This window comes from Nelusetta ayraudi, unplaced genomic scaffold, assembly GCF_046127955.1.
Source record: "Nelusetta ayraudi isolate G7.1 ecotype Tasmania unplaced genomic scaffold, CSIRO-AGI_Nayr_v1 ptg000135l, whole genome shotgun sequence".
Lineage (NCBI taxonomy): Eukaryota > Metazoa > Chordata > Actinopteri > Tetraodontiformes > Monacanthidae > Nelusetta > Nelusetta ayraudi.
The window spans coordinates 5,318,306-5,341,601 of NW_027466185.1; the positions used below are offsets into that span (position 1 = coordinate 5,318,306).

Below are 23,296 nucleotides of genomic sequence, written 5' to 3' on the forward strand. Positions count from 1 at the left end.
TCCCCCTCCCGTCTCAACCTCTCTCCTCCAGGGTTATCGAGTGAGTTCCGTCACACACTCTTTGCTTGCTTTTGGAAATGGGCTGACGGGAATCCAGCCTTCGGGAGGTTATGTTGACACAGGTTCACTAACTCACTTGAACGTCATTTTTGCAGTTTACGCTCCTCGCGTTTTCGGCCCCTCCTCTACGTTTTATGAGCTCAGGAACGAGTTGGATAATGTGATTGACAGCTCCTCCAGACGCCTCCCTTGCTCGCTTGTCATTGGTTCTCCCCACCGGCCCTTAAAAAAAAAAAGGGCCAGAGTGAAGCAGATCAGGGAGACGTGATGACTGTCAATGCTCTCACTAGTCATTCAGGGATGAAGCTCCGAACTTGTGGGGACTTTCCTCAAGTGTTGCGCGTTTTAGATCAACCGTATCTGTTGATCTTTATTTATTTCATTATTTATTCATAATTTTATTCATTTATGTCAATTCAGCGTGACCTCACGTCATCATTTAAGACCTGCTTCTGAGTCGGCGTCTGGGAAGGTAATTATGTTTTTTATTTCTCTGCTGTCTGTCAACACCTTCTCAGCCAGGTGAACACCACCAGTGGGCACAGCTCTCTCTCTCTCTCTCTCTCTCTCTCTCTCTCTCTCTCTCTCTCTCTATCTCTCTCTGTCTCTCTCTTGAATAACTGTGCACCACGCGTAGGCATTCACACACACACACACACACACACACACGCTTGTAGTGTTTTTGCTTGAGATGGACTCAGACTTTGTGTGGTGATGGAAGACAGACTGAGGATTGGCTCAGGCTGTGTAGTACTCCTACATCCAAATTGTGAGGTTTTGTTTTTTTTTTTCAAGTGTGCCGGGAAGGCAGTGTGCAGTTTTGAGATGAATAAGTTGTGGTCATTGAGTTGTTGCTGTGATGGTTATAGCTGATTTTATTGGGCTGGTATCTGTGCATGCAGAAAGTATGATTGTTCCTTGGACAGCATCTTGTCAGCTAAGTGTTTTTTTACCCCTCCAAATAATGATAAATTATTCATTTTGAAATAGTTTTATTTTGCTATGACTTTACACAATCCTCATGATGTACTGAACCGACCTGAAACTATTGTTTGACTGTGTAATTTTTGGGCAGCAGCCCGTAATTTATTCTTTTTTCGCTTTAACACCTCACGTCCAACTCTTGCCTCGGATACGTCAGAGCGCACGGGGTCACTTCGACTTCTCTCGCTTTTGTGTTGGAAGCCACGATCTGTGAGTCATGGCCCCCTCCTTTCATTCATGATGGCAGGAGGCAGAGCGAGCAGAGCTCAGAGTCAGTGTCAAAAACAAGCCAGGAGGGGAGGATGAAGGAGAGAAAGAGACTCGTGGAAGAGGGGACGACAAGGAAAGCGGGGCGACGCCGGTGGAGCAAATGTTCGTCCGTCGGGTGAAAAAAATTAAAAACGTGAGTAATCCCCGGCCATGTGGGCTGCTTCTGCCTGACAGGCTTTTTTCTTTTTTTTTCACCGCGCAAGGCTGTTATCTAAAGATCAAAGTGTCTTGTCCTGCCTGCTGTGACGAAGGGAGATGTGAGCGAGGAGTCAAAGGGTGCGGTGCTTCCCTGTCATCAGTTTGCAGTGAAAACTTCTTGTAGCATTTCATGAAAAATATTTTATTTCTTAGCCAAAAAAAGCTTGGTTTTTTAATGCCCGTTTTTTATGAGTGTTTCTTTAATCCTCGTCTGTACGTGAATTTTTGTTTTGCCCAAATCTGATTTTTCCTCAGAATTGTATTGGTATTCTGTGTAGCACTTCAACGTAAAACTTTTCAGTTAGTCAGAGTTGCTTCTCTTGTATGGTAGGGTTGGATGTCTGTTATCATTGACATCCTCTCCACTAATAGACTAATGCCATTACTAAGGTGCAAAGCTGTGAGCTGTAAATCTCATTTGTTTTACCATACATGTAGGAACTGATTGATTGATTTTTTTTGCAGCTCCTCATTATAGGTGGAAATTGGGCTGTTGTAACAGTTAAGGAGCAAAGTCTTTGGAGAAGATGGGCTCTTTTTCTTTGACGCTGAGGTGATTGGACGACTTTACCGACTCTATCCATCCAGCGGACCAATCAGATTTCTTACACACGGTTTAGCTATTGTGGCAGCAACCTCGGCTTACAAAACTCCAGGGACGACGTGGCTTTGATTTGCCTTGCAGCGTAACCAAAATGTCAGAGAGAGAGACAGTCAGGAGTTAAAGTGAAAACACGCTGCCCACCCTCAGTGCTCTTAGCGCCTTGTGCTTATTTTTAGCTTCTTTCAATTTGAAAAAACGCCAATCACATGCCTCATCGGTCACTGCCGCAACTGCGTTGTTAGTCTCTCTGGTATCCGCAAGGCTCACAACTGCTTGACTTTTTTTTTCTTGATCTTTTTTTTGTTTTGTTTTTTGGGGCTGCTATAGCAGCATTTGTGTCCTTGTTATGCTACGACTGAAAGAAAGCCGATTGGTTGCGGAATTCAAAGAAGAAAACCTGCGGTTTTGGAGTTTGGCAAAATGGCGATGCAAGAATTTGAGAAATGTAATTTGAGAAATTTGTGAAATAGAAGTGAGCCGGCCGCTATGCAGGGTTAAATTGTTAATAATAATTATAATAATAATAATAACAGTAATAATATTTTCTAATAATAATTTAGGTAGATTCATCTCAGTGCAGTAAATTAGAACAAACTCTGACAAAAACCATCAAATGACCACCATGCATTGTACATGAGCAGCTTCTTGCACATGTCCCTCATAGCAATGTGGCTCCAGAGATGCCAACTCGGGGCTTTCCTGTGCAGGGACTTGAATCTAGTCTTTTTTTTCCTCAGGATTCGGCCCGCGATGTTTTGACTGTGTTGGCGGAAGGTTGTGTTTTTGGAAGTCGTGATGATTGATGTAGAGCTCCGGTCTTCTTGCAGTGTACAAGGACTAGATCAGGGGTCACCAACGCGGTGCCCAGGGGCACCAGGTACAGTAGCGCCCCCACACCCCAAGGAGCATATGAGTCGCCCGCAGGCCTGTTCTAAAAATAGCGCAACTCGTTGAGCAGCGTCTAACATGCAATTGTATCCAACCTTGTTAAGTCATTGTTCATAATTATTGAGAACTTGTTAACGGGATCATTGTCTTCCCATATATCAGTATCATTAATAATGTAATATAACTCAAGGCTAATTGAGAAAATGTGTTATTTCAGAACAGTTTAGCAAACTGGTTGCCCTTTGCTTTTTCATGGGAGAATGATCAGTTTGTGGACGTACTCATCATACTGTTTTTGGTTCAAGGATTCAAGATCTTAATTGTCACTGTGCAAACACCCCAACAACTGAATTATTCAAAGAATGAAGGCAAAGGCGTACAGTTAGAGGTGAGAACGCTGTTGTTCAGAGTACAGGAGTTGTCACGCGGCCGCAGACAGGACGGGACCCAGTAGCGAAACAGCAGCAGAACGCTACGCTTGGTTGCAGATGCTACTCACGTCAATCAAATGCTGGGCGAACGGGCTGAGACGATGTCCGCTTTAGCCGAGGGATCTGAATTCCAGGTACGGGGACAAACTGGGTCGGCAACGGGGAATCGGTCCGGAGACGAGTGTTGGAAAGGCTTGCATGTGTGCGAAGACGATCTGGCAAAGAGTGACTGCTGAGTTGGAGCTTCAGAAAGCTGCAGCTGATTGGGAGCAGGTGTGTCAATCAGCCGAGGAGAAAAAGCACAGAGGTTGTGACGGGAGTGGCAGCTCTACATGAGACATGTGACTAATTTAGCAAGCTGTTTTCTGCATCAGTGCGTAAGAGTTTATCAGTAGATCTTTGAGACAATTGTTTCAAATGCATGTGGGCTGGCTCTTTCTTCGAATCGACATTTATCTCACTGCGCAATCTGAGTGTAGCTCGAGACGGGTTGGCATTTTTCAACATTCACACGGGTCCTTTTATCTTTTCCCCGCTGTTTTTTTTTTTTTAGCAATTAATGTCAAGAGGGACACTCACCAGTTGTCGGACAGCCAATAGAGAACCTCCACAATGACTTTCAGAGTTCAGATCTGTGTTGTGTTGTGACTCAGCCGGTCAGAATTAACGCACACGAAACCCAACCCACACAGCCAGACGCACACATTGTTGTGAAAATGTCAATGGAGATGAGAGAGGGACTGAGTGGTGACTGACCAGAATGACAAACTGGGGGAATTGACACAGCTCTGTTTTTGACACAGACTCGCTTCATGATTTAGTCAAGAAAAATACCCTGCATTTGTGGAATCAATGCACCGTTTCTGTTGCTTCGCTTCTTCTGAAATAGCTGAGTTTCACTGCAACAGAGGAAGAGGATGGCTGTAGCTGATCCTATATGTGCACACGAGTGACTCACGTTCATTGTCATTTGCCCCACTAAGTAAGTTAATACCATCTGATACGATACACAATAGGAAGAAATCAATAAAATGGAAGCCTTCTCTTTTTCATTTTAAGATTTAAAGATGCTGAAGATGCTTTTCAGTTTCTTTCTAAATTGCTGCAAAAACATTGAACTTGATTGAAACGGCATCGTTAAATTGTAAAATGATCACAATTCGACAATACACAAAAAAGTTGCTTTAAAAAAAACAAAACACACACTCCAACGACTTAATCAATAATGAAAAGGAGAGGGAATGGTTTTCTGAACGCAGCACCTTGTCGCCACTTAGAGAATTGTATCTGAACTAATTCGGCTGACTGAGTTGGCAACCTGACAAGACACTTAGGAGCTAAGGCTTAAAGGAAGCAGTTTAAGGAACTTGTGAAAATCTGTTATTGCTGTGGTGCGTGCGCGTGTGTGTGTGTGTGTGTGTGTGTGTGTGTGCAAGAGTGCAAATAAAAGCAATTAGTCGAACTACTAGTGGGAAGCGTAATAACTGCAGAAGGACAGAAACAGATGAGTCTCTGAGGAGAGGAAGTGTTATGGCTGAATGGGGGGAAAAAATTGCACGGACTGCAAAGATACGCAAATACAGTTTGTGTGTGTGTGTGTCAGTCAGAGGACCGTGCATGTCCCAAGAATCACATTCTTTGGCAGCTGGCAGAGCTGTTCTCTGCTCAGGAACACAATGTCCGACGCTCTTGATGCAGCAAAACGATTACACACACACACACACACACACACACACACACACACAGCGCTTCAGTGGCTGGCAGAAAAGGAGCTTTGTCATGGCGCTGTGGTTACATCATAAAGTGCGTCTTATGTTTATTCGCGGGGGCGCTACGATTGTCCGGATGCGGCGGGACACTCGCAGCAGCTCGCAGTGCAGCTTCGCAGCAGCCAGTGGAGCAGCTGCACGGTGATGTGCCTGCCAGTGTCAGAAAAGGCTTCGCTCTGGTCTTCTGTCACTCACACGCACCAAAGTGCGATGTCTGGACTTCATTGGCCCAGACATCCACTGGGGCTGACAGGAAGAAGGCGGATGAAGATCCCAAAGATGTCTAACCTTTTAACCTTTCAGTGGGCGAGGGAGCATATCGCTTCATTTCCAGGGCCTTATTATCACTGTTAATATGACTACTACTACTACTATTCCTACTACTAATAATAATAATAATAATAATGATAATAACACGAATAATAATAACAAAGAGTGAGTTCTTGCTGCTGGGTTTATGAAGAGGCTTAAAGGTGAAATGTGTAATATTTGGAGATTTTGAAGAAGAAACTGGGACATCAAGTGGTCACATTTCAGATTGCAGTATCTTTACCTCTCCCTCCCTCTCCTGAACTTGCCAGTGAACTATGGTGGCCTGCCCACCCAAACCTGAATACCTCGTCCACCCTTCTTCTTCTTCTTCTTCTTCTTCTTCTTCTTCTTCTTCTTCTTCTTCGTTGGTTTATTTGAGGACGCCAGGATAAATATGAAATGCGTTGTCAGGCAGCTGGATTGTCCACACCAGGCTTCCTTAGAAATATGGTGGTGCAAGATGGCAGCTAACCGGGAGCAAGACCCTTGATCTATGGATATTCTTATATTTGTTTTCAGTTGGTTAATTTATCTCTGATTGTACAAAGTGCTTTGTGATGTTTTTGGATGTGATTTAGCGCTGTAAAAATAAAAGTTGATTGATTGATTGATTTAAATAAGAACTGTTCTAAGGGTAGGAATACTAAATGTCGATTATACGCTTTTATTCATGTGTTTATTGCCAGAAAATTAAGCTTTTACCAATTTAAAAATCATGAATCAAGCCAAATATTACACACTTGGACGTTGAAGTTGCTTTGTTACTCGGTTTAGAATAGCTAAACTTGTTTTTTTTTTTACAATGTATCATCAATTGCTTGACCAATTTGATTCAATTTCATTAGTTCATTAGAGATGTCTCAATGTCTGAAATGGACAAAAGTTCATACAATTTATTCTTTCTTCTTGATTTACAGACCAAAAAATAAATAAATGGATTTGTTCCATATTAGACTTGTGCCAATGAATGCTGAACAATATAAATCAAAAGTTAGAATTAGTTCCTCAAAATATGCGTGGTATGCGCTGCTCCCATAGTAAATTTGATATTTTTTCATTGCTTAGTGTCTTTTTGATTCGCCTTAAACCAGTAATTGGTTGACAAAAAGGCTGTAAAAAGTGTGTCAGCTTGATTTTACAGCCTCCTTAGTGAAAGAGCGTTTTACGCTAAGAGTAAATCTGGGACGTGTTTTCTTTTTTTTACATGTTTCTCAAGGAGGTTTAAAGAAAGAGATAAAACTGTTAAACTGGGAAGCATTCAACTTCCCTTTTTACTAAAGAAAAAAATCTTCTGGAGTAATGACCTTGTATTATAAGGGGTGGTGCCCTTGTGATGTCTGACAACGTGCTTCCAAAATAACAAACCAATGGCTCAAGATGCTTTTTGGAATCGGAGACGCTCGCACTCAGGCGAAACTTGTGCTCAAACACACAGAGATGCTCACACTTACAATCCAGCAAAGCTGATATTTAACAGATCAGGGGAAACTGCAGCACCAAGTCGCTTCTTGTGTCTTCACATCATTGCGTCGCATCTCTGAGTGGATCGCCAGGGCCGTGGGGTAATTGCAGTAAACAAACCAGTGTTGGGATTCTCAGTTTAAACGGTTCGGAGGGCGTTCAGCTGTTACTGTTGCAGAGGGCCGAGAGTGAAAAGTTAAATTAGTTGAAGCCCTCTTACGTAAGTGGCTGAATAAGTGCGGACCTGCCCTAAAAGGGCACATGAACCATTATCTGTCTATGGGTTCTAATATGTGACAGAGGGGTCGGAGCAGCAGCACATGGATGCAGCGTTTTGGCGAGCCACCTCATAGGAGGAAAAAAAAATATAATTGGATATGTAGAGAATTGATTAAATACAGCTATTTTATGACTTACTTACTATTAACATAATTTCTTCAAGTTCAATGGGCCGGATTAAAGCGCTTAACGGGCCGCATATGGCCCCCGGGCCGTAGTTTGCCCGCGCCTGCGTCAGATGCTCCGAGAGTGGCGCAGTAACAAACGAAGCAGTCATGGTCTGGGCGACTGATGCTGTGAACGTGATGTGCGTGTCGTGTGTTATTATTACGTAATGGGCGACGCGCTGGTGCAGTGGTGTGTTCGCCGTCGCCTCGTAGAAAGAAGGTTTGATCCTCAGCCCTGTGTGTGTGAAGTTAGCATTATCTCCCTGTGTCTGTGAGGGCTTCCTGCCAAAGACTCTGCGTGGCTCAACTGGTGGGTCACGGCCCACTTTTGGGTCACAGAGCTGTAATGATTGGGTTGTGGTTTTGTGGGCAGTTTCCCTTCTTTACATACAGAGAGAGAGAGATAAAATATTGGGCATTTATTTTGCAGGACACACAATTCAATAATTCCGTTCAATAATTTATTGACTAAAACATGACAGAAAGTGGGCTCGCGTTTTTATTGTTGTGGAATAAATTTGGGTCGCGACTTGATGATAAGGAAAGAAATGTGGGTCCTGAGACTCCAACCAGTTGAGAACCACTGGTCTAAGTGCATCTCTTTCAGTGCGGCCACCAACATTAACCCGCACCATCCCTTGTTCTTTCTCTGAAACGCCAACATTTCTCACGTTTTCACCAAAAAGAAACAAAAACACATCAGAATCAAGTGAGTAGAAACCACTGGAATGTCGCCATGTTGAGCACCGCTGGCCAGCAACCATGCACGTTCCTCAACTTATTGCTACGTGAGCACGTTTTTATCATGGCTGTGGCAGCGTGTGATCACATTCGCGTTCAACAGCTTCAACAGCTGACACGCTGTGGTTAGTTCGCAGCTCAGTGTGCCACCCCACGCGCAGTTTCATGCCCCTAATGGCTTTTATATAACGTGTATATGCCGTGTGGTTTTTTTTTGGTCTGCAGATGATCACCGGAGGCACCGACCGTCTCACGCGGGATTTCTTATGTAACCGTTTGGTGTCTCCTGTCTTTCTCACTCAGGCTCCAGCTGACGTTAATGTATGCGGTCCGACGTTGGAGGGATTTTGGAGGTTTTGCGAGGAGCGGAAACCCTGAGCGGCACGCCTTCTGCAAGGTGTGTTTCCATTGTAGTGTAGTGATTTAATTTGATTTCAAATGTTGAGTAAAAAATGTTTTTTTTGTGTTTTTTTTTCGGATGGAAGTGGAACGTGGTAGCGTGTGGCTAATCACGCTTTGTTCAGCCGCTTGTGGAACGAGAAGAATGTGTGTGTGTGGGCGACCAGCGTGATCCTACCTGTTGTAAAAGGCCATGTTTTTGTGTGTGTGTGTGTGTGTGTGTGTTGCTCTGGCCCTTGCACATGCTTCCACACCCTCTCGCTGTGTGAACCTTCACCCCCTGATCACATTGTGTGGCCTTTACAACTTCATTTGGGCCCTGTGTTGATGTGTGTTTGTGTTCGCGCGCGTGCAGGACTGTTTCTTTCCTCTGCAGTCACCTGACAGTGATGTGCGCTGGCAGGCACTGGAGCGGGATGGGAGAATGAGGAGGGCTGAGAGATAAATGGAGGGAGATGAGTGAACGGATGAAACGAGGACAATGAAGGCTACTGTTTGTGTGTCGTTTGTTTTTTTCGCGCTGTTCTCTTGAACTCACTAGGAAAAGGTTTGAAGAGTCACAGCAGTCAGTCAGGGGCTCGTGCGGTTTGGCCGCGTTCAGTGTCAGATCTTCTTTCACACCATTTCCTGGAGACGCGTCTTATAACAGCAGTAACGATGATGAAGAGGGTGAAAATCACAATTCTCATTGTCATTCCTCTTCCTTTCTTCTTCCTATGCCTCTGCATAGTCCAGGACATACTTTTTTCTGTTTTAACAAAAAAAAAAATCTTAAATGTTTCTTTTCAAATGCTCCATGATGACCTTGGCAACAAAGTTTCCCGTAATTCTTCTCCAAAAAAAGAGGAGAAATTAGATTTTAGAGAGAAATTAAACTTAAAACATTAGTGTGCGCGTACGACACTAAAGGCCATTCGCTTATCAGTATGTGGAAATAAAAAATGGAACGGTTGAGCAAAGGCACAGTTTATACATACTTGAGCAATGACCTTAAACCCGGGCAGGGCAATCTATTTGACTGGTGGGCCAAAGTGGGTTCTAAAATTCCAGGAGCAGATGGATGAAGTGTTTTGGTGACCCACCTCTATGTAGAAAACATGTGCTTTCATGTCAATTGAAAATGAACAAAAGCAAAGTTGCAACAAAATATGTCTTTGAATATGTCCACGGTGTTTAGCTCTTTATTGAAATGACTCTTACAACACTGAAAACGTGTATGAAATGCAGCTACTTTATGACTAACCTACTATTAATATCATATCTTCATGTCCGACGGGCCGGATAAAAAATCTTAATGGGCCGCATATGGCCCCCGGGCCGTAGTTTGCCCACCCCTGCCATGAAATAGCTATGAACAACCTGTCAACTCTTTTATTGCTTATTCTAGTGTTTTTCTTCAATGATACAATATAAATGCAGGAAGTGAACAAATGTAAAAGGAGGAGGGGTAGGATCGAATGAGCCCTTCTTCTTCCTACTCCTGCTTTTTGAACAGCAGTTTGGGAAATTGCAAAGATGTGATGTCATAATATGTAACCGACATGCATGTTGGAAATGAAATGAACCATGACCCTCACCATTGCTGCCTTAAAACAAAATGCCTACACCATGCCATTGCTGTAAACCAAAGGGAGCTTATTGGTTCCACAACAGACTGAGAATGTTCCGGAGTGCAGCTTTGCATGATGGATGCGCCGGATTCAGGATCGTTCAAAATCTTTGTGATCCAGCTAAACCGAGAGCCATGCAGCGACAAAAGCAAGTTGTTGATTCTAAAAAGGTTGGCATGGCGAGTCGGCGCGACGTCGTCTGTTGCTGCGTGAATTGGCACCGAACTGGCAAGTCTGCGAGGAAAACAGGCCGCACCCAACTTCAGTTCAAACTGAATCGCCTGAATATTTTTGCTCCGGTTGCATTCGGTGGAGTTTGTACTCGTCTCTGACCCAACTGCAAACCCAAACCTGGACTTCGTAAAAGGAAGAAAAAACGTCTGAAGCCGTGGCAGGTGCTTTATGATGTTGCTAATAAGTTACTCATTAAACTGCTGCCCTCGCAAGAGCATTCACACAAGTTTGTTGCTTCCACTTGAAGTTGGTTTGCCAAAAAACGTGCGGTCTGTGATCTCATCTGGTGCGGCCAGTTAGTCAGTGTCCAGGTCTCAAAGTAACAGGGTTTAATGCTGTGCCATGTTTCTTAGATTGCCATGGTTCATTTTTTCTTGAATCTAAAGGGATAGTTCAATACTTACTGTAGCCAAGTGAGGAAAAAATACGGAAAAAGTAACTATAGCGAGTATCTCCGAGGCAGCGCTGAGTCACTCGGCCCAGTGGTTTACTGAAGAAAACAGTCATAAGAAAGTCGCAGTAGGAAAGTATTTGCTTCATGTGTTGTAACGCTGCATAATTCCACGTTTTTATTTCGTGTCATGGTGAATTTGCAGGTCACAACTTGTCCACCAGTTGTTGTTGGATTGTCAAACAAGGCACTGGTGATTAAAAGTTAAGTATAGTGTGTAATATTTGGAGATTTTTAAGAAGAAAGATCTACATCAAGTGGTCACAATTTAGATTGCAGTGCTCTTTCACTTATGTCCCCTTAGGGACTCCGTAACCTCCCTCTACTGAGCTTGCTAGTGAACTACGGTGGCTTGCACACACAAACCTGGATACCTAGTCCACGTTCTTCTTCGTTCGTTTATTTGAAGACGCCAGTGTTCACTGTAAATACGAAACGCGTTGTCTGGCCCCTGGATTGTCCACAACAGGCTTCCTTAGAAATATGGTGGTGCAAGATGGAAGCTTACTGGGAACAATCACAGACCCTTGATCTATGGATATTCTTGTAGGTAAATATGAGAACCATATAGTATACAGTTGAATGTATTTATGGGCCGTATATAGCAAACCAAGACTGAGGAGTGGTGCAGAATTAGGTGAAGGTTCGTCCTGACCTCCCTCATTTGGAATTCCCTCAGAGCCGCACACACACACACTCACACACACACTCACACACACACACACACACACACACACACTCACACTCACACTCACACTCACACAGCTGTTATGAGGGTCAACCGCAGGCATGAGTCCTCTAGATGTATTTTTTTTTGCGTGTATGATTCATGTACAGTAGTATTCTGTGGTTTGACTCTGAGGTGCTTAATGACGGACACTGACAGCATACTCACCCACCATCACACGCACGCACGCACACACACAAGCTTGTAGTTTGGGATGGATTCAGACTTTGTCTGACAATGGAAGACAGGATTAGCTCAGTTTTTGTGTGTCAGAATGAACCGCAGACATGGTGATTGAGTTAATGGAACAATTGTTATAGCTGATTTTACTGTTCTGGTATCCGTGCAGAAAATATGATTGTTTCTTTTTCCTTCTAAACCAAACTCACAATCTGAACTTTGTTATCGATCAGTATCCTCCCAGCTAACTGATCCCCCCCCCCCCCCCCCAAAAAAAAAATATTTATCAATTATTAATTTTGCTATGTATTTACACAGTCCTCATAATGTGCTGACCTGATCAAGTATACAGTTGTTTGGTACTCTAAATTTTGGGCAGTAGCCCTTTTATCTTCAGGCAAATGAGACATCTGAACTTTATACGCAAATAGTGACACCCAATGTATGTATGGGATGGATGTTTTTGACAGTACTGCAGCCAGCCACCAGATGGCAAAGCCACTGTTTTGGCTTTTATCAGTGACCTAATTCACGTTTATATGACCAGTTCAGTACTGGACTGGATAATCTTCTTGTTCAAAGTCCTTGTGTGTGATCCTTCGCTAACAGTGCCTTGAAAAGGTGATGACGTGAACGTAGTTATGTAACAAATGAAAAAAGACTCCTTCAGACACACATCGATATTCATTTTCTCTACGTCTTTTTGTGCCTTTCTTTGCTGGCAGACGCTGTGTTGAAACAGCACTTTGCTGCGCTGCTGCATTCTGCTGGTCTGACTGGAATCTGACCAGGTTCTGTGAATGACTAAGGACGTGGGTGGGGCACAGCGAAACCTTTGCCTGCATTGGAAAAAGAACAACATCACACTCATAAAAGCTTTATCTTGTGTGCACGTGCACACACACCAATAATAACAATGTTTTGCCATGTACTGCCCATAATAATGTTAGCATCACATCTTCAGTTAAGAAGGCTGAAGGGAGGAAGAAGTAAGGAAGAAAGAAAATGCTATGCTTTGACCACCCTGTGCGTGTGTGTGTGTGTGTGTGTGTGTGTGTGTGTGTGTGCGTGAGCCTCATTCTGTCAGAGGGTGAATCTCAGTGGGGGGTAATATAGAGTTCGGGCCTCATTAGGGAGAAAGCTAGCTCATCGCTCAGGTCACACGTGTTCAGTGTCTCCTCTCTCATTTATATGCTGTTTGTAAACACACACACACACACAGACACACACACAGGGACGCAAACAACACACATGCACTCCTGTAAAAGTTGTGTCACCCAGCTGTTTGCAGCCATAGATCACGCTCTCTAATTGGAGTCTCCTGCTTGCTGTGCTCAGAGCAGCTGTACTCTGGTTTACTGCTGTGACCCACATAGCGAGCAGAGCAGATACCTGTGTAACACCCAGGTATTCGTCTGCCGGAGTCGGTGCTCAGTTCAAGGGACAGATCACCCCTGAAGAAGCACAGGAAGTTGCCTGTGGCACAATGCAGCGTTTAGCAGCGTGGCCATAATTATATTGTATGCAATATGCTCACATGGCAAACTCCTTGATGCATTGGAGCTGACCTGAGTGCTCTACTTAATATGACCAACAATGCAAAACAGCAGGCCAAGAGTGGAAATGATTTGCATTTCCTCATAGGGTGGAATTTACCGCAGATAACTTTTTCCATCCAATAAATGGCCTCTGAATTCTTTTTTTCCCCTTATTTTAAGTGGTCCTCTGTCGAAAGGCTTTGTAACATGTGACCGTACAGTGTAAATAAATGAAGTGGCTCAAGGAAGAGCCGGACAAAAACAAGAAGTTACCAGTTAATTTGACTTTTAATGCGTAGAGCCCACATTGGTTTTCATTCTGCTGCCACAGTGGGAAATATGGAAAATTATCCGTTAAAAAAAAGTGTCCAGAGCTGGTGAAAAAGCTGAAGAGCTTCCCCTCAATACGTTGTCAAAGTTGAAGGCTCATCATCTGTCTCTAGCGGCACTGCTTACTGGCCTTAGCCACTAACTCTGCCTCTTGAAACGACTTGCATCCTCATACGTTCAGACGCGCTGAGAAGCAAAAACATTCGGAGGCCTCGCCGTCAAAACACAGAAAACCGCAACATTTGGCTGCGCGTCCTCTGAGCATGTGTCTTGAATCTTGAATCTTAAACCAGGGGTCACCTACATGGTGCCCAGCCGTACTGTCAGGTTCAGTCGCCCCGCGACGGACCACATGAGTCGCCCCCCTGCAGGCCTGTTCTAAAAATAGCACAACTGTTTGAGCTCCGTCTAAAATTCTGTTTTGTCCGACCTCGTCAAGTCGTTAATATCGTCGATAATTATTGAGAACTCATTAACGCGATCAGTGCTTTCAGATAGATCAGTATCATTATTATAACTCAAGGCTAACTGAGAAAATGTGTTATTTCAGGAGAGTGTAGCAAACTGGTTGCCCTTCTTAAGACTCAGTGCCCATGAAGAGCAGTAGGTTCAAAAAGGTTGGCGAGCCCTGCTTAAGACTTTTAGGACTTTTTGAAAAGCTCGACGCCAAATGAATCAGTTGTTTTTTTCATTATCCAAACCTGAGCGGCACTCAGATCAGCGGAATGATTTGCGTTTTCCCACAGTGACTGTTGAGGTGAGTGAGTGTTGTGTACACTGAGGGGAGGAGGTGGCTCTGGGAAGGGGCGGCAGCGGTGGTGTTGGCGGTGGTGACAGTTGCTGCTCGGGCAGAGCCGTCCTTTGCCTCTGGCATCGCCATGGCGACGGGGGCTCTTTTTATAGACGCCTCTCTCCCGGCTGCGCTCGTCCTCCTGCTGGCTGCCGTTCACTTTGCACGGCCGAGGCCAAGAGAGGGAGGCTGAGCGGAGGCGTCCGCCCAACTTGGTCGAGGGGAGGATTTGGGTTGCTGGTTCAACTCCACACGGCGTTAGTGCCGTCAGAAGCAGCCCTGCTCTTCCAGCTTGTCGCTCCAGGCTGGATTTCCGTGGCACCTGGCCAGCCTCTCTGGGAAAACTGAGCGCTTTTCTTGCGTGCAAATGTGTGTGTGTGTGCGTGTAAAGCACACACACACACACACCAGCACACACACACACAAGTCGCGCCTTCTGACCGCTCACACAGATCCATAGTCCAGCTCAGACGTGGGCGTGTGCTTCCTCCTCTTTTAGTCACATTTTTCGGGCTTGTTTCTAACGCAGACACACCCACTTTGTTTTGTTGGACAGGGCACACACACACTCACACACATACACACACGCATAAGAGGAGCAAGAGAGAGGAGTGGAGCGTGTGTGTGTGTGTGTGTGTGTGTGTGTGTCACTGTCAGGGCAGGCAGGGAGCTCACACTTCCAGCTGCTGCTGCTCACTGGGACGATGTCGTGAGGCTGGAATTAGAACGTCAGCGCTGGAGGTGAAAACACGACTCGGACGAGATGAACAGCCGAAAACGAAAGATTTTTGCTGAGAAAATGCTGAGAGGGGAGGAGAGGACTCGAGTGGAGCACGCTTTGACCCGCTGGAGACGGTGAGTCGAGGAAGAGATCAGTCGCTCTGATGCTTTTAAGGTGGATCTGCTTGACGTTGGGCTCGTAACACGGGAGCGTTTGCGTGTTTTTGCGTGGTTTGTCGCGCGGGTGTGACGCGTAAACGGATGTGTACGAGCCATCACGGCTCGCTCACGCTCCAGCCGACTGGGGGTTTGTTTACCTGCCACATGAGCTTGGGTCAGTGCAAGGCCGCCAGCAATCACCTGCCAGCCACGGTGCGAGCGCTCAGTTTAGTTTCTCAATTGGGTCGGTTTATTTTGAACGTGTTCAAAAGAAAAAGAACAAAAATGAAAAAGATGAATAACAATGTGTACAAGTGTGTACTTCAAGAAACAAAAACAGCGAAAATAAGTTTTCTAATTTGTATTTTTAACATTTCAAGATTTCCATGTTCAAACAGAAGCAGGAAGAAATTCAAATAACTTTTCTAGTCCCGCCCCCTTTCTCCATTATCTAATATTGTACCATAATATAATATAATAATGTATATAATATATATAATATATGTAATTATATATTATAACATAAATGACAAGATGTACACGTTTACAGGCAAGTATAAGAATACATACATATACAATCACATAGAGCTAAAAATAAGCCATCCTCTTCCTGTGTCGATGGTTCACATCTCAGTCAAGTCACATCACACAGCTAAACCAAAAAGAAAATATCCCATTGATTACCTCTCATATTCTCAAAGTAATTTTAAAGAGTCTTTTGAATTGAATGATTGCTTCGCGTGATTTCATCCCTTCACTGCAGCTAATTCCGCACATTCAGGCGTGTGGACAGGACAGGCTGACAGGGGGTGAAGGCCAGTGCAATTTCAGCTTCTAATGAGGATGGAAAAATCGTGCGTTGCTGGCACGTCAGAGCTTCGACTTTTGGCCATAGTGGATTCATTACTCAGGGAGCGGCTTCATCGCATGTTTATTGTTTGTTTATAAAGACCACATGAAAATGCCCCTTTTGAGTACAGTGTTTTTTTTTTCCCAAGGCATGTGTTTGCCAATCAGAACAGAGGTCAGGCCAATGGGCAGCGAGATTGTCGGGTTGAGCTATAAAAGGAGTAACAGGTGGATCAAATTGGTTAAAAGGCTATGCACGCTGAGCTAAACGTGCTAAACTGGGTGATTTCTCAAAAGTGAAAACTGCTGCAGCATCTGGGCAAGATGCCAGTGAATTCTGAATACGTCACTGCCTGTCAACCACCCAAAGTCCAACTGAAAGGGACCTTCTGAGAAAATATTGATTCTTCTCTTTTGTATTTCATTATGTGATTTACATATAAGCAATTGATTGTAAATATATGCACATATATCACTAAACCAACCGAGATCGTCGTCCTCCTCGATTATCCGGGTGTGAAGCTCTGACTGCCAGAGGTGGGAAGTAATGAAGTACAAGTACTTTGATACTTTACGTGAGTAGTTTTTTCAGTGGTCTGGACTTTGCTTGAGTCTTTTTTTTTCTGACGACTTTGCTACTTCTTAGGTTGGAAAAACGCACCTGTTACTTTTGTGTTTAAAAGTGTCTCAAAGATACAAATTCTGTTCAGTGTAATTCACTTATTGTTATAGTTGTTGTTGGGGGAAGTTGAGCTAGATGAACTATGCCGTTGTGTAGCTAAATATAAAACTGGATCATTTTTTAGAGTACCTTATCAGCAAATGTATTGTTGTATTAATTGCAACAACAAAAAATAAGTACATTTCAGAGTCTGTACTTTTTTACTCTACTTGAGTAAAGAAAGAAAGAAAGTATTTACTTTTACCAAATACTTAAGCACAGAATGTGAATCCTTTTGCCACAGCTGCCGACTGCTCATTGTACATACTTGAAGGAATTCCCAGCAGTAGTTGATGGGAGTTGAATGCCTATTTCCTGAGCCGTTGGTCTGACTGCTTCAGCCTCATTCCAGCTGAACCTACCCAACCTGCCTTCCGAGACCAGGTGAAACAACAAGTGTTCTCCTCCAATCGTATCTTGCCACCTCACAGTTGAGGAGTGCCAACAGAATCAGGGCCAGAGTCCTGGCGTTGGCCTGGCTTCCCTCACATGCTGCACTGGTGGGAAAAACTCGCCAGCTTTGTGGTCGTTTGACTTGCAAGTAGTTTCAGGAAGGTGAGCGGGACATCCAGGTGTGTTTACATGCTGCTGCGGGGCCACTGACGCACTGAGACTTGCAAATGATGCTGCTTTTTTGAATTGGGCACGCGCGTGTGTGTGTGTGTGTGTGTGTGTGTGTGTGTGTGTGTGTGTGTGTGTGTGTGTGTGTGTGTGTGATGGGGTCTGGGATTTTAAAATATACATATTTATAGAGAAAATGGTGGACATTTGTTTTGCAGGATACACATTTCAATTCAATCATTCCAATAATTTATTGACTAGTCATGAAAGAAATTGGGTTTTCATCGTTGTGGAATAAATTTGGGTCACGACTTCATGATAAGGAAATGAATGTGGGTCCTGAGACTCCACCTGTTGAGAACCACTGGTTTAGAAGCACCGAAGACACACGTTTTAAACCTTTTTTTTTTATTGTTTATTTTTGTTTGCGTATTATTAATTCTCACCTCTAAGTCAAACAAATAGTCAGCCGCAAAAAAGTTGCCGTCACTCAGCTGCTACGTGGCACCGAGCCTCCCGCTGACGTCGCGGCCGCGCCCGCCTCACCTTCACGTGGCCCGTTGACATACACACTTCCTGTTTCCATTGCGACAAAAGAGCGAGAGAGAGAGAGAGGGCTTTTGTTGGCCAGCACGCCCTTACTGCTTTAACTAAACACGCGGCTGTGAACTTTGCTGTCCTGACATTTCTAAAAATTTCTCTTTCTCAAGATCAAAATTGAAGAAAATTCAACATTGGCACAATATTGTGTGAGTGTCGGTGCAGGAATATCCCTGTAACCCTTTTGCACAAACACCCCTGTAACTTTAATGGGAACTAAGTGCGTGGCCAGCATAAAGTGCCTGGAGGTATCACTCTCTCACTCTATCTCTCTCTCTCTTTTTATATAATGCTCACAAGCAAGATCTCAGCGTGAGTTCGAGACGGCCCTTCGATTGCAACCTTATGCAGCTTTTTTACAGGCCATTCAAAGCTGATGCAGCACTTAACAGCGTTAACAAATGCTTCAAAGCATTTAACAGTTTAACAAAGCAAGTGTATTTTAAGTACGCTGAAGCCTTCACTGTCCATCTCTCAGGCTTTATGTTTTGGACCTCCTTTTTGGTGAGGGAGATGCTTTTGAACGCTGCCTTTGTATGTGTCATCTGCAGTATTACTCAATAAAAGTAATCCAACTACTGGTTACTCCTTTAAAAACGAATTTCTTCTTTCACTACTTTCTTTCATAAGTAATCAATTACTAATTACTTTAGTTTAAAAAGAGATAAAGTAACAAACGTCTTGTTTCCTGCACATAAAGTACAACGACCCACAATAATAATCTTTGATTTAGACGAGATGAACTCAAAATAATGTTTGTATTTCCAGCTACAAACGCAATCGCTGTTTTTTTCTCTTGCCGCCGCCATGCTTGTTTTGGTGCGTCGTCGCATATCAATGATGTTGCATTCACGGCTGCTTAATCAATCTGCGACGTCATTTTCAGTTGTTTTTCTAAATATCAGACATTTTCTGGATAATAAGCCACTTTTAGTTTGCAACATGTTTCCGAAAAGTAATGGAATGGTTTCTTGATAAAGTAATTATGATATAATTACCAGTTTTGCCACAGTAATCCCGTTACATTACTCGTTACTAAAGAAGTAGTGGATTACTTAGTAATAGATTACTCGCCAACTCTGGTCATCTGAGCCAAGGGGGGGGGGGCGCTCTCGCTCCCAATCACATTAGACTGACGCTTGTGGATTTACAGACGAGTTTCACGCAGCAGTCACACAAGATGTGACTCCAAAAGAGTAAGTAAAAAAAAAAAAAAAGAGAGTGCGTTGATTATGCAGTAAGTAGTATGACTTCACGATAAGGAAAACAACATGAGTCCTCAGTTCCTGAGAACTACTGCTCTAGGAGTTTCCAGAGAATGATCGCATTAAGAGAAAAAAAATGTGCAAGTGGTGGTCTTGTGGAGGAAAAATGCCTTGTTGGTGTCAGAGTAGAACGGGCAGACCGGTTGGAGACCATAGAAAGGCAACGGGGGGGGGGTGGGGGGGGGGGGGGGTTGATTAATACCGGCCACTTCAATAGGCGTGTGTTCAGTGTAATGCTGCTACTATTGGACGCGAAGCTCACAGGGCTTCGCCCGGGAAGATGAAGTCTGACACCGCAGCCTGGTGTTGATGGACATGACAAGAGTTTGACTCTGACATTGCAGGACCATCCCATCAGTATTGACTTCTGTCACAGGGGAATTGCTTCAGAACGCTAAGCCTCCCTCCTCTCCCCCCGCTCTGTCATTGATTGTTCGGAGAGGAGTTCGGCTCGTATTGAATTCAGGCGCTCATGTTGCAGAGTGTCGCGTTACTTGCGGGCTTTCTAATCACCTGACCTGCCTCGGGTGAGAACTTGAAAGGTGCAACAGGGATGGAAATAGAATATACGGAAACCAGATGTAGCACGTTGTCCGATTAAATTCAAAATTCATTTTTGAACTCATTGTTTGTTGTTCATGTGGGCAGAAAAGGTACGCAGGAGCTCATGGAAAAGTGGGCTGCTGATTCAGCTGATGCGCAAAATGTTTCCACGTAACCTGGATGTGACGCACTGCATGGCTAGACTGTGCTTTCAATTACACACGTTGTTTTGCAGATAATAACTTGGTGTTTAGACTCTTATCTGCTTCATGAATTCTCTTAATGGCTCTTACGCACTCTGCACTGTGCGCTAATACTGTTACGTGCATCTGTAACTTAAAGAACTGAATGAAGATTTCAAATCTGAAATAAATGTGGAAGCTGAGAATTGCATATTTGTCAAATTGTGCCAATTGCTCAAGTTGTCCACTTTGGCCTTCATGAATAAAGGCAAAATCAAGCCTTCCTACAGGAGAACGCAAAGTGAAAGTAGTGGGAGGAGCATCTGCCGTGGCTTTGATTTAGCACAAAGCCTGTTGCTGTGTTTTATTTAGGGCCTCTGAGAGGCAGGCGCAACATTTTACACCTCAATTTTGTTGAATTGATTCTGCTCTCACATCAGAGCACAAGTGTTAGTTACTAGTTCAGTGCAGTTTAGCGCTCTCTATTATTTTTGGGGATCTCAGCAAATCAGGCCATTTGAGTAGGAAGTGGACAGTGTACTTTGTAAAGATCTCGTTCATGACAGTTGACAGTGAATCCTCTTTCATCAGCCGGTTCTCCCTGATTTCAGCGGACGTGTTTGGCATTAGAGCTCCAGATTTGGGGTCGGGGGGTTAGGGGGGTGGAGGTCGGGGTGTGGGGGGTCTTTGAAGAGTCACTGTTTTCACAGACAGCACATTCCAGGAACACAAAGACTCTTACTGTAAGACGCTGCTTGTTTTGGGAAGTGGTGGTGGAAAGGAGCCAGAGAGGAAGCAGAAGGGGGAATTTTAATACTCTTACTACATTACTATTTGTCTTGAGGTTAGTGTTTTTTTGCTGACTAATTGTGAGTGTGTGTGTGTGTGTGTGTGTGTGTGTGTGTGTGTGTGTGTGTGTGTGTTCAGCCCAAATTAATTTGTCTAACAGCTAGTTGATGGTCTGCCTGGAAGTGGGGCCTGAATTTTTGTGGTGGGCGACAAGCAGCTTCTAGATATAAATATAAGCGTGCGTGCACGTGTGTGTGTGTGTGTGTGTGTGTGTGTGTGTGTGTGTGTGTGTGTGTGTGTGTGCACGTCTGACTGGATTCTGAGTCACTGCTTAGTGTACTTCACCAGAACTGTATCAGACTCCAAAACAACCGCAGTGTAATTCAGAGAGGTCTCAGGTGTGTGTGTGTGTGTGTGTGTGTGTGTGTGTGTGTGTGTGTGTGTGTTTGTGTGTGTTCAGCCCAAATTAATTTGTCTTACAGCTAGTTGATGGTCTGCCTGGAAGTGGGGCCTGAATTTTTGTGGTGGGCGACAAGCAGCTTCTAGATATAAATATAAGTGTGCGTGTGTGTGTGTGTGTGTGTGTGTGTGTGTGTGTGTGTGTGTGTGTGTGTGCGCGCACGCGTCTGACTGGATTCTGAGTCACTGCTTAGTGTACTTCACCAGAACTGTATCAGACTCCAAAACAACCGCAGTGTAATCCAGAGAGGTCTCCGGTGTGTGTGTGTGTGTGTGTGTGTGTGTGTGTGTGTGTGTGTGTGTGTGTGTGTGTCTGAGTGTATATGTGCACATAGTCACTGGCACAAACACATGACTAATGGCTGTAAGAGTCTGGTATCAACATCATGTTATATCAATGCTCTTTCTCTTACCATCTTGCACACACACACTACACACTTCAGACAGACTCAAGAGACAGTGCAGCATGGTGGTGGTTGCAGCTGAAATATGAACTCTTGTACTGAGCCTAACTGATCCAATGCAATTCTTGCAAGAAGAGGTTTTAATTATTTTAATTCTTTAAGGAGGCTTTTTTTGTAGTGGTGTCAGATTTAGCGAACAGCAGATAGTTCATAAATTTAATTTTTAACTTTTTCCACTATGCACAGTTCATATACAAAAACACGAAGTGTTCTCCATGCTCAATTTTGCCTAAATTACACTGGTATTTTATTTAATCCATACATACATTAACTGTGTCTTGCTTTAAAAGAGAAACTTGGGGAAAAGAACCAAGAAACCCCAGTTATGACAAGACTCATTGACTCAGGCTAACAATCTAACCTGTTCAATCTCCTCCCTCCATTCATCCTTTTTTACCTCCACACTTTCCTTCTCCCTCCATCACTTTCTCCCACTCCTCTCCAAGTCCTCGTTACATAAGAGGCAAAAACGCTCTCCCCGTCAGAGTGCACCTCCCCCCTTCCCCCTGAAACGGACCTGTTTTCCAGTGTTGTCCAAAGGAAAAAAAAAAAAAACTTGCAATGCGAGGCGACGCAATGCTATTTTTACCTCCGGCTCTAAATTGGCCCCGTTAAGATTGTTTATCTGCGTCCAGGGGAGGAAGGTCTCTCAGCCCGGAGCGGCGGCAGCAGCAGGAGTGGCGGAGCAGGGAGTGGACTGCAGTTGCCATCCCTTCCCGGAACTGAGGCCAAACAAAGCCAGATGTTTGAAATACTCCAGGAGGAAAGAGCTTTTGTTTGTCCTCAGTCCTCTCCAGGGTGGAAAATGGAACCAGCAGAGCCTTGTTTGCGCTCCGAAAAGACAGGAATTGCCTTCTCCCACATTCATTCATTTTTTTTTTCTGTTTTGTTTTTACCAATGGAACACTAATGCCCGTTAGCGTGGTTGCGCAGTGTTTGTTTGGACTCCTAATTTGGAATGTTTTCGGCTGATTTACAATTTTTGTTTTTACTTCAAATTACGACTTGAATTTGCAAACTTTCAGGACAACTTTCGTTGTCCTGTTTAATCGCAGAGGGATGGATTCTGTGCGACCTTGCAGGGGACGGGGGGACAGGGGCGGCGGCCAATTCATGAAGTGATCAGGAGATTTGACGACAGGCAGGGCCACCTGGAACGAAAAAGGCTAACACCAAAATAAAAGTGATTAATATTTGGAGATTTTCCGAAGAAACAACGACATCAAGTGGTTACATTTCAGATTGCAGCGCTCACCCTCTCAACCTCCCCCTCCCAAGCTTCCCAATGAACTACGGTGGCCCGCGCACCCAAACCTGGATACCTCGTTCACCTTCTTCTTCGTTGGTGTATTTGAGGACGCCAGCATTCGCACTAAATACCAAACACGCCAGCATAAATATGAAACGTGTTGTCAGGCATCTGGATTGTCCACACCAGGCTTCCTTAGAAATATGGCGGTGCAAGATGGCAGCTAACTGGGAGCAGGACCCTTGATCTATGGATATTCTTGTATATAAGTATGAGAACCATTGTAAGGGTAGGAAAACCAAATGATGAATG

The 23,296-nt window shown here is 44.2% G+C and overlaps 1 long non-coding RNA gene across 2 annotated transcripts in view; it reads left to right on the plus strand.

Moving 5' to 3' along the window:
* Nucleotides 1-23,296, plus strand: part of LOC142877218 (uncharacterized) — a 54,700-nt gene that overhangs the window by 24,784 nt on the left and 6,620 nt on the right. For both annotated transcript variants that reach the window (XR_012923802.1, XR_012923801.1), the window contains exon 2: nucleotides 8,468-8,574. This is a non-coding gene — a long non-coding RNA (uncharacterized LOC142877218). The remainder of the gene's footprint in view (nucleotides 1-8,467; nucleotides 8,575-23,296) is intronic.